This window comes from Arachis hypogaea, chromosome 12 (genome assembly GCF_003086295.3).
Source record: "Arachis hypogaea cultivar Tifrunner chromosome 12, arahy.Tifrunner.gnm2.J5K5, whole genome shotgun sequence".
Taxonomy (NCBI): Eukaryota; Viridiplantae; Streptophyta; class Magnoliopsida; order Fabales; family Fabaceae; genus Arachis; species Arachis hypogaea.
Window position 1 is genome coordinate 55,633,609 of NC_092047.1, and position 9,724 is coordinate 55,643,332.

The window sequence follows — 9,724 nt, forward strand, 5'->3', positions numbered from 1 at the left end:
GTGAAATCCTAGGCTTGAATCTTGCCTGTTTGGAGATTAGCATTGCCTAGTGGGTTCGTATAGTTTTACGTTATCTCTAGTTGGAATTGTTACCCTGTTGGAAACCTTCGAGTTCTCACCCATTTGGATTTTGTTTTTTTTTTTTTTAGATACAGCACGTGACGTACCATGCTGAGCGTGCTGGATTCTCATGGATAGCAAAGAATCCTTTATATTTTGTATTTTGTGCTTAGTTATGTTTATTTATCCACTTTTGTGCATGTGTTTGTATATCCCTCTTAGATTTTGATTTGGAGTTGCAAGATTGTAATCTGATATACTTCTGGTTTTGTTATATAGCTTCTAACTGGCCTTTTTCTTTGCAGGTCGTAACTAGTACTTGCTATGGATCTTCTTTTGAATCTTATATATATATATATATATATATACCATTGTTGATTTTGTTCATTGGTTGTTCTTAGTTTCAAGCATTTTTACAATTTTGCCATGTTTTATGAATATGCCTACCATGTGTTCGATGAAATGTCAATTTTTAATATGGAGTAGATATTCACTCCTTCGCTTGGGGAAAATGAGTATATGGAATACTAGAGTCATAATGTCCGACGTTTAGTGATAATTCTTGGGTTGTTAGTTGTCCTTGTTTCCACTAACGCTAGCTTTTTGCTAAGGTAATTAGTAAGTTAGCTAGGATTTGTGGATTAAGAACAATTATGCTCACTTGACTTACTCTTTGATGTTAAGGGTTGACTAGGTGAGATTAATCCATCATAATTATCATACTTGTGGTTATGGCAAAGAAGAGATTCCATAGCTCATCCCAAGTCAAGGTTCCATTTATGTTTTGAACCACATTTCCATCATTTTAAAGCATTACTTGTCCATATTACATAGATAATTCTTTTAATTTATTCCTTTATTAGTTTATTAATTAATATTTTGATTGTTCTTTTATTTCTTTAATTGTAGCTTCATTATTGAAAACCCTTGATTTTCACAACCAAAATTGTGTGCTTATTGTCACTAGTTCCTAGGAAAAATGACCCGAGGTTTAATTACTCTCGATTATTTTTATTTGAATTAAACTTTGATTGGGAGTGTTACTTGTCGGTTTGGACTATGCTACCAACGAATAAATTGTTTTGCTAAATTTCTGAACCGTCATAATTTTCTTACATCAGTTACCCTCCTGGGAACTATCGGGTTATCACCCGTCGGGATTTTGTTATTTTTCAAATACAAGACGTGACGCACCTCGCTGGGCATGCTAAATTCATATGGATAGCGAAGACTCCTTTACATTTTGTATTTTGTGCTTAGTTATGTTTATTTCTCCACTTTTGTGCATGCGTTTGTATATCCCTCTTAGAGGTTGATTTGGAGAGGCAGGAATGTTTCTGATTATACTTATGGTTTTGTTATATACCTTCTAGCCAGCCTTTTTCTTCGCAGGTCGAGACTAGTACTTGCTATGTATCTTCTTTTGCCTTTAACGCTACATGTGTGATGATGATTTTATCGCTTTTGTTTTATCCCTCCTTCAGAGGCTGCTTGTTAAATCATATTTCTTCGAATACTCTGTACGTACTTTTCCATTTTAGAGGTCGTAATACCTCACCACCTCTGATTTACGGCTATAGCATAAGTCTTTGTGTGGTAGGTGATAAACCCCATTTTTAGGGTTTATCTTATGTTAAATTTAGAGGGTTTTGTCAACTTTTCTCCCATGTATCCATTGAAATAGCATGGTTTTGTAAATTCTCCTTTAATTGTGCTTAAGAGTAAAAACATGCTTTTTAGGTCTTAGAATAGCTAAATTTAATTCACCTTGATTCCATTAGATGCCTTGATATGTTTGTTAAGTGATTTCAGATTTAGGAGGCAAAGATTGGATTGAGGGAATGAAGAAAAAGCATGTAGAAATAGAGAACTCATGAAGAAATGAAGGAATCGCAAAACCGTCAAGCCTGACCTCTTCGCGCTTAATCGACCATAACTTGAGCTACAGAGGTCCAAATGAGGCGATTCTAGTTGCTTTGGAAAGATAACATCCAGGGCTTCAAAATGATATACATTTTGCCATAGTTGCATCGCGTTTAGGGAAGCACACGTGCACTGGATGCGCGCGCTAATGTTGTACGTGACTCACTTAAGTGCAACTCGTGGCCAGCGATTTCTGGTGCATTTTGGACCCAATCCAACACATTTCTGATGCTATTTAATCCAAGGATATGAAGAGGGATGACACACTTAGACACCTAGTCATCATTAGTTTAGTTTATATTAGTTTTAGAGGGAAAGTTAGTTTTAGAGAGAGAAGCTCTCACTTCTCTCTAGGATTAGGATTAGGTTTTATATCTAGAGTAGAATTTCTTAGATCTAGGTTAATTTCATGCTTTGATTCACTTTTCCTTTTGTAATTCTTCTTCTTCTACATCTCTTCTCTCTAGTTTAGCATTTAATTCTTGTAATTCTCTACTTTTATGTTGATGCACTTTTGTTTTCTCTATTTTCTCTTAATGCAATTTATGATTCATGTTCCTCTATTATTGAATTGCTTTGTTGTTGTTAATTCCCTTGCAATTGAGTAATATAGATTTACTTTCCTTTCAATTTTACTATGTTTTCCTTTTGTGCCTTCCAAGTCTTTGATAAAATGCTTGGTTGGATTTTAGAGTAGAATTTTATGCTCTTGGCTTGGAAAGGTAACTTAGAAACTCTTGATTTACTAATGTCCAAGTAATTGATGATTGGGAGTCATTAACTCTAGGTCTCACCAATTGAATTGGTGGAAAGCTAGGACTTATGGACTTGGATTGGTATAGCTCACTTGACTTTCCTTTACTATTAGTTAGGGGATGACTTAGTGGGATTGATCCTTGCCAATTCTCATGTTGTGGTTAGTGATAGGGATAGAGATCCTTGACCACCAAACCTTGCCAAGACTTTTATAGCTATTAGTTTACTTTCTTGTCATTTTTTTTGTCTCTTATCCAAAACCCAAAAAAATAACTCATAACCAATAAAAGAACACTTTATTGCAATTCATAGGGAGAACAACCCAAGGTTTAAATATTTCGGTTTATAATTGTAGGGATTTGTACTTGTGACAAACAATCTTTTGTATGAAAGGATCATTGTTTGGTTTAGAAACTATACTTGCAACGAGAATTTATTGTGAATCCTAAACCGTCAAAAATCTGATCATCAGTAGGGCGTTACAAGCGGCCTCAACCACAGGGATATATTTTCCTCTAAGATAAACAACATCAAGGGTTGCTCGATAATAATTAGCGTAGAACTCTTGGACTCCATATGTGTTTACCTTCTCCCACTCCCTATCCAAGAATCACCATCCCCTTTTGGTAATTCGGTCTTCTGTGAACTTTTGAAGTTCTTTGGGGATTTGGAGCTTTCTCTCACAATGAAGGCTTCGTTCTTGCATCTTCGGAAAATTGGGCTCCTAGTATATGATGGAGAATTCGGAGGGACCTAAAGGAGGTGATCTTTTGTCGATTTCATCAGCCCCATCGGCTCCCTCAAGGTTTATGGCAAACCCAGGTAGCACGGGACGCTTGCTCCATGTAATGTTACGTTGAGACCTGGCTTCAACCTTTGCTTTCCCCTATTTCTTTTGATCACTCATCCTGAAAAAGAATTAAGGAAGAAAATATGTCAAGCATGACATCATAAGATTTAAAACAAGATAAGCAACTAGGATAAGTGAAGGATAAATCAAATCTTAAAATTAAGGAAGTAGATTAGATTATGATTACTAAAATAAAGTGAATGGTATAAGTTTGTGACATTGAAGAAACTTAGTTTGTGTGTTTTAAAGTTGCGTGGGATTTAGAACCCACACACTTGAGAGATTTTGTGTCACAAACATTCAAAACAAACATTAATTCACTTTTTGTAGTTTGCTTAAGATACTTTTAAAGAACAAGGATGCGAGTTAAAACAACAAGCAATGGCAAAGAAGCATAAGAAACTTAGGCAATTAACCATCTAATTGTGAAGTGGAGTTAAAGAATAAGAATGGATTTGGCGTGTGGGTAAGTGTGTTGGACAAAGTACAACGTTGAACTCACAAACCAATCAAACCATAAACAAGTTAGAATTTTTCCGAATTGCCTATTTAACCAAAAAGCATGAAATATGAGTGCTAAGTACTTGGTGAAAGAGAAGAATTTTGATTAAAATCAAGCATGTAGGAATCAAGGTGGTCCAAAACTTAAGAGTTCAAAACCAAAGTATGAGTAGGCAACTCACTACCAGCTTCAGAATATCCATGTATTTTGTCACTTAAATCAACAAACATAAGCAAGTGATTAACATAAGTTCCACAACTTAAACAAGCATCAAGAGATAACAAAATTGCATCATTCTTCAAGAATTGCCTAAATAAAGAGTAGTTCAAACTATATGGTAGCTACAACATATAATTCAAACTCAAATAATCATCGAGGCATTTAGTCGAATACTTAGTATGTAGTCAGAAATTTTAGAATAGCAAAACAACATCAGCAATAATGCATACCCATTCAACAATTTCCACACTTGATGTAGCCAAACACAATAACAAAGAGTAGTAACCAAGTTTAACAACAATCAGAGCATCATCCAACCAAGAAAATTTCAATTCTCAACACTTGCAACAAACTTAGAATCTAACAAGCTAAACTACCTTATCCTAACAACCTAGAATCTACTAACAGAAATAAAAAATGCAACCAAACTAATCTAGAAACAAACTATGGAATTAAAGCTAAACAAAACAACAATAAAAAACAGAGTAGAAATCTGAAGTTATAGGCAAATATGGAAATGAAGAAGGGAGGAAGGAGTTGTTGTGGCACTATGATGTTGCCTTGGCCAGAGATGGTGGATGGTCGGTCGCAAGGCACTAGGAAACTTGCTGGTAAGAAAGAGGGGAAAGAGGCATGATAAACCACAATTTTATTATTTATCTTGTATTAAATTTGGTGATTATCAACTTTCCTACATTTATTCATTAAAATAGCATAGTTTGATGAATCTCTCATAATCTGTGCTTAAGAGTGAAAGCATGCTTTTTTAGCTCTTAATTCGCTAAATTTGATTTACTTTAATTCCATTCGATGCCTTGATGTGTTTGTTAAGTGATTTTAGGCATAGAAGGAAAAGGTTGGATTAAAGGAGTGAAGAAAAAGCATGAAAAGTCGAGAATTCATGAAGAAATAAGTATTTGGAGTAACTCATGGCCACACGTACGCATGCCTTGCACGCACACATGAGTTGGAATTTTGTAAGGCCACGCGTACGCATGACATGAGGCACGAGGCATATGACTCACAAAAAATGTGGATGGAAATTTCTGAATCTCTTTAAGCCCAGATCCAACTCATTTCTGAAGTTTTTGAGGCCAAATTCAAGAGAAAACAAAGGGGAGAGCAATTAGGTTTAGTTTAGAATCATGTTTTAGGTTATTCTCTAGAGAGAGAAGCTCTCTCTTCTCTCTAGAATTAGGGTAGATTTAGCTTAATTACCTCTTATATTTAGGTTTTGATCTTGCTTTGATTTAGTTTTCCTTGCAATTCCTATTATTACGTCTTTATTCTCTTAGTTTTACTTGCTATTTCCTTTATTTGGTCACTTTTATGTTTATGAACTCTTGTTGATTTTGATTTTTATTAATGCAATTTGATGTTTCTTTGTTTATTGATATTTAATTGAGTTGTTATTATTATTTTCCTGCATTTGGTAGTTGTAGATTTTATGATTATGGTCATTTTACCATGCTTTACGTTTATGAACCCCAAGCTTGGTGTGGTTTTAGAGTATATTTTAGCACTCTTGGCTTGAGATTGAGGACTTAGGTTCCTTGATGTCATTGATGTCCGGTGTGATTGGTAATTAGGGTTGTTAGTTGGTTTTAGGATCAATTATCTCCACTTGACTTCACCCTCCGATGTTAGAGGATAAATAAGTGGAATTAACCCTTTGTAAATACTCTAACGACCCAATTCCCAGTACATCATGATCATACTGGAAACCGAGTGTCACCAACTTGCTTACCCAAAACTTTAACTATTCACTATTAAGCCTGTAATCGAATTAGCGAACTATTGAATTTTTGGAGAAATTTTTACTTTATAAAAAGATTTGCGAGGACAACTAATTAAACATACACAAGCCACAGTAAGGAATCAAATAAAGCATACACAAGGCCAACATTATATATAAACAAAACATATATCATAGATCATACATACATATAAAGGTACTACCATATATATCACGAGTTAGCGTACAACCCTTCATATCTTGCTACTATATACATAATTAACACTCCGAGCCCTGGTCCATATAGGAAGCCCCTAAGCTGGCGTCCGAAACTAGCCTAGCCAGAATTTACAGCTCCTAATCTCTCGGTGGATCTATCCAAAAGTTAGAGACTAAACCAAAATTTCTACACTACACTGAAGGCACCACCCAAAACACGCTACCAACTCTTACTGTCTCTGATCGATCATTGCAGCCAAAAGATGATATCTCTATCACCTTTATATCCTTCGCTGGATCTTCGTATGTATAGGGGTAATTGATGAGCGGATAATTTATACGCTTTTTGGCATTGTTTTTAGGTAGTTTTTAATATGTTTTAGTTAATTTTTATTAGTTTTTAAATAAAAATCACATTTCTGGACTTTACTATGAGTTTGTGTGTTTTTCTATGATTTCAGGTATTTTCTGGCTGAAATTGAGGGACCTGAGCAAAAATCTGATTCAGAGGCTGAAAAAAGACTGCAGATGCTGTTTGATTCTGACCTCCCTACACTCGAAGTGGATTTTCTGGAGCTACAGACACCCAATTGACGCGCTCTCAATTGCGTTGGAAAGTAGACATTCTGGGCTTTTCAGAAATATATAATAGTTCATACTTTTTTCGAGATTTGATGGCTCAAACTGGCACCAGAAGTGGAGTTAAACGCCCAAACTGGCACAAAAGCTGGCGTTTAACTCCAGGAACAGCCCAAGCATAAAAACGCTTCAATGCTTAGCCCAAGCACACACCAAGTGGGCCCCGGAAGTAGATTTCTGTATCATTTACTCATTTCTGTAAATCCTAGGTTACTAGTTCATTATAAATAGGACCTTTTACTATTGTATTTTAATCTTTGGAACACATTATGTAACTTTTACGTTCTAAAACCTCCATGGGAGGCTGGCCACTCGGCCATATCTACCCTATTTTCACTTATGTATTTTCAACGGTAGAATTTCTACACCCCATAGATTAAGGTATGGAGCTCTGCTGTTCTTCATGAGTTAATGCAATTACTACTGTTTTCTATTCAATTCAAGCTTATTCTTGTTCTAAGATATTTATTCACACACAAGAACATGATGAATGTGATGATTATGTGACACTCATCATCATTCTCACTTATGAACGTGTGCCTGACAACCACTTCCATTCTACATGAAAACGAGCTTGAATGCATATCTCTTAGCCTCCTGGTTCACGACGCATGGTTGTCTCTCCTGACATCAGAGCCCTCCATTCCGTGAGATCAGAGTCTTCGTGGTATAAGCTAGAATCAATTGGCAGCATTCTTGAGATCCGGAAAGTCTAAACCTTGTCTATGGTATTCCGAGTAGGATCTGGGATGGGATGACAGTGACAAGCTTCAAAATCGCGAGTTTTGGGCGTAGTGATAGACGCAAAAGGATCAATGGATCCTATTCCAACATGAGTGAGAACTGACAGATGATTAACCGTGCGATGACAGCGCATTTGGACCATTTTCACTGAGATGACGGACGGTAGCCATTGACAACGGTGATCCCTCAACAAACAGCTTGCCATGGAAAGGAGTATGAATGATTGGATGAAGGCAATAGGAAAGCAGAGGTTCAGAAGGAACAAAGCATCTTCATACGCTTATCTAAAATCCCACCAATGAATTACATAAGTACTTCTATCTTATTTTCTGTATTAATCATATTTTAATTATCAAAATCCCATAACCATTTGAATCCGCCTGACTGAGATTTACAAGAATGACCATAGCTTGCTTCAAGCCGACAATTTCTGTGGGATCGACCCTTACTCACATAAGGTATTACTTGGACGACCCAGTGCACTTACTGGTCAGCTGCACGGAGTTGTGAGAAAAATGTGAATCACGATTCCGGGTACCAGTAATCTTAACTAGAGTTCCTATTTCCATCTGAAGGGGGAAGAGCAGGGGTAAGAACTGGGGAGTTCTTAGTAGGATCGGGAGTAGTTAGTTTAGTCAAGATTACCACAGTTCAAGTAATTCACAATGAAATATACAAGTGTCACAGAGAAGTATTGATGAGCGGATAATTTATATGCTTTTTGGCATTGTTTTTACATAGTTTTTAGTATGATTTAGTTAGTTTTTAGTATATTTTTATTAGTTTTTAATTAAAAATCACATTTTTGGACTTTACTGTGACTTTGTGTGTTTTTCTGTGATTTCAGGTATTTTCTGGCTGAAATTGAGGGACTTGAGCAAAAATCAGATTCAGAGGTTGAAGAAGGACTGCAGATGCTGTTGGATTCTGACCTCCCTGCACTCAAAGTGAATTTTCTGGAGCTACAGAACTCCAAATGGCGCGCTCTCAAATCCGTTGGAAAGTAGACATCTAGGGCTTCCCAGAAATATATAATAGTCCATACTTTATTCAAGTTTAGACGACGCAAACTGGCGTTCAACGCCAGTTTCATGCTGCATTCTGGAGTAAAACGCCAGAAACAGGTTGCAAAGTGGAGTTAAACGCCAGAAACAGGTTACAAACTGGTGTTCAACTCCAAGAGAAACCTCTGCACGTGTAAAGCTCAATGATCAGCCCAAGCACACACCAAGTGGGACCCAGAAGTGGATTTCTGCATCATTTACTCATTTCTGTAAACCCTAGTAACTAGTTTAGTATAAATAGGACTTTTTACTATTGTATTTTGATCTTTGGAACATCTTTGGATTATCTTTTGATCCTTTGATCAAATTTTGGGGGCTGGCCATTCGGCCATGCCTGGACCTTATCACTTATGTATTTTCAACGGTAGAGTTTCTACACTCCATAGATTAAGGTGTGGAGCTCTGCTGTTCCTCATGAATTCATACAAAGTACTACTCTTTTTCTATTCAATTCAAACTTATTCCTTCTCTAAGATATCCATTCGCACCCAAGAACATGATGAAGGTGATGATTATGTGACGCTCATCATCATTCTCACCTATGAACGCGTGCCTGACAAACACTTCCGTTCTACATGCAAACAAGCTAGAATGAGTATCTCTTAGATATCTAATACAGAGGATCGAGTCTGAGATATTAGAATCTTCGTGGTATAAGTTAGAACCCATGGACGGCCATTCTTGAGATCCGAAAAGTCTAAACCTTGTCTGTGGTATTCCGAGTAGGATCTGGGAAGGGATGGCTGTGACGAGCTTCAAACTCGCGAGGGCTGGGCGTAGTGACAGACGCAAAATGATAGTAAATCCTATTCCAGTATGATCGAGAACCGACAGATGATTAGCCATGCAGTGACAGCGCATTGGACCATTTTTACAGAGAGGATGGGATGTAGCCATTGACAACGGTGATGCCCTACATAAAGCTTGCCATGGAAAGGAGTAGTAATGATTGGATGAAGACAGCAGGAAAGTAGAGGTTCAGAGGAACGAAAGGCATCTCTATACGCTTATCT